Source organism: Armigeres subalbatus, chromosome 2 (assembly GCF_024139115.2).
Source record: "Armigeres subalbatus isolate Guangzhou_Male chromosome 2, GZ_Asu_2, whole genome shotgun sequence".
NCBI lineage: Eukaryota > Metazoa > Arthropoda > Insecta > Diptera > Culicidae > Armigeres > Armigeres subalbatus.
This window is the reverse complement of record NC_085140.1, coordinates 236,797,572-236,800,338: the sequence shown is the minus strand read 5'-3', so window position 1 is coordinate 236,800,338 and position 2,767 is coordinate 236,797,572.

Sequence of the window (2,767 nt, the reverse complement as noted above, 5' to 3'; positions counted from 1 at the left end):
AATACGTATATGTAAAAGTAATACGATTGTGGAATGAAATGAAATTGTAGTAAACTCGTCTCATGACAGTGAAATATTTCTTAAATAGTTTCAGTCTTTTAAAATATCTCATTTTCTTACCTAGCTTTATGGAAATGCGATGGTTTTTCTCTTCTAGTTCTAAGTCGGATACTAGTATTCCCTGTGTCAGTTAATTTATGTAGTAAATGCATTAATTTATGAAGTAAATGCATCGTAGTTCAACAAGTCAATTAATTGTTGTTGAGACGTTCCGAAGTGGGGCATATATGCTTTTTCCGTCTACCGTTCTCGGAAAAGACGGTTTTCCTCGTGTGATCTAGCCTTTCCCATTTATTTTTTCCAAATGGAGCTCGTTTTCGTACCACTGCTTGAATCGAACTGGATGATGGTTGTATAACTGACAACAAATGATGTACATTGAGGTTTAAATGTTGGTTACTAGTCTTACTAACTACCCAGTACCCATGAAAGACAAAATTGTTTCAGCGCGGTATTCTATGTTACCAACTATTATCATATTTAATAAAAGCAGAATCATCATACAGAGTATAGTTATTTGTCTGTCATAGATAATATTCACACTTTGGTATGATGAGGAGATTGAAGTGCAATAATTCTGTAATTTGAATACTGTATTTTGGTTGTATTGTCTATTTTGTCATTGATATTAGAACAGTATTATCTCTAACATCCTGTGTTATTTATTTGTTTTCTATTATTCAAAGAATATGTTTAGGGTATAGTTGGTTGTGGTTGCAAATTGCATATTTGATGATAATTTGTTTGGATGTAATCAGGAGGAAATTCACGGTATATATGATTGCATATTAGTGAAATATCGAACGCAAAAATCATTAAATTTGTAACTGCCATAACTTTCGATTCCCTAGATGAAGTATTTTGAAATTTTCATAGCAGACGCCTGGATATTATATCTTTCGAAAGGCGAGTTAAGAATGGATGGACATTTTTTTTCGTTAATAACCGTTGTTCGGAGGTGTACCAGTTTTTCGCAGCAGCACTGTTTCGTGGCAGCTCAAACTAAAATTTTATTAGATTTATTACGTTTGATTACATTGTTTTTGTTGGTTTTACTCACAAGAATTGGTCTTGTTCCCTTCCAGCTATAACCGATCACTAATTTGTATTCTCCGGTGCTTCTCACCTTCTCAAGAGTTTCTAATTCCGTCTACACAAGCTGTAACTATTAATTATTTAAATGGCTCATAAACCTTTAAATCTTGCTAAATACTCACAACTTCACTCAGATTATAATTTCAACCTCTTTCTTCTCTTTTCAGGTATTCGCCACCAGCAGCAACACCGATTCGCAAATCTTCAAATTACAAATATAAACAAACTCGTTAGTTAACTGAATTTCTTATCTTTACCTTCAATTCATTTACAGCAATTCCGAAAATTTCTTTATCTCCTTTGCAGGCACCGAACTTGATTTCAACTAATTAGAATTAATTTTATAATTTCCACTCAAATAAACTTGCTCTTTGCTAAATTTAGAATGGCCGTTTTCGCAACTTTTCTTTATCCCTCTTCACAGTTTGTTTTGGTTTTCATTCAGTATCAACATCTATCTTACTATCTAGGGAGTCACATTAAACAATACCAATAGTAAATACCAAATAGGTATGATCAACTCTTCATCTGCTTCATGCCAGTGTTGGTCGGCACACTGGGTGAACCGCGGTGTCAACATACCCCAGCCCGTAACATCCTGTGATTCCTTGAGAATACCTGGGTTTACCTTCAAATCTCCAACACCGCTAAGTTTGATACTGCACGCCGATATACACCTCGAGCTGTACGCACTATCGCCTGCCTCACTCGACCGTCGGGTCCTTTCAACACTTCTTCTACTGTTCCTCTGATCCAACTCTTTCGGTTTTTCCATCGACGAGAAAAACTAGGTCGTTTACTTGCAGTGGCTTCTTCTCTTCGAACCATTTAGTCCGTCTGTTGATTGTTGGCAGATATTCCTTCAACCATCTTTCCCACATTTGGTTCGCTAATAGTTGAGAGCGTTTGTAGGAATCGCGCAGGGCTTCAGCTATATTCACCGTATGTTCTATCTTCGCATCTGCATCTGCAACGGATCCACGAAGGAAGTGGTTCGGAGTGATTGCCTCGTCGTCAGCATCTTGAGACGCGTATGTCAACGGACGCGTGTTAACCATATCTTCTACTTCTGCTAGTGTTGTTGTCAGTACCTCATCAGACAGTGTTCGTCCATCATCTAGTGCTTTCATCGCTTCCTTTACCGACCTTACCATCCGTTCCCAGATGCCGCCCATATGAGGTGTCGCTGGCGGGTTGAAGTGCCACGCTGTCGCAGCATTCACTACTTTCTCTGCACACTCTCCGTATATTCTTTTCATTTCGTTATTTACCCTTTGAAACACGTTGCGTTGTCTGAGAATATTTCTCCGGGAACACCTCGTTTGCAGCTAAACCTCCGGATGGCCATCAAGCATGATTGTGTTGATAAACTCACAACAACTTCAAGATGTATTGCCCGTACAGCAAGGCAGGTGAATATTGCCACCCACCGTTTTTCTTTCCTACGTCCAACGGTGACTTCAATTGGGCCAAGATAGTCAATTCCCACTGAATTAAACGGTCGAACATAGGGCGTAACTCGCTGCGTCGGAAGTGGTGCCATCATAGGGGTTCATGGACGACATCGATTTACTCTGCACCAAACGCATTCGTTCATAACCTTCCGCACAGT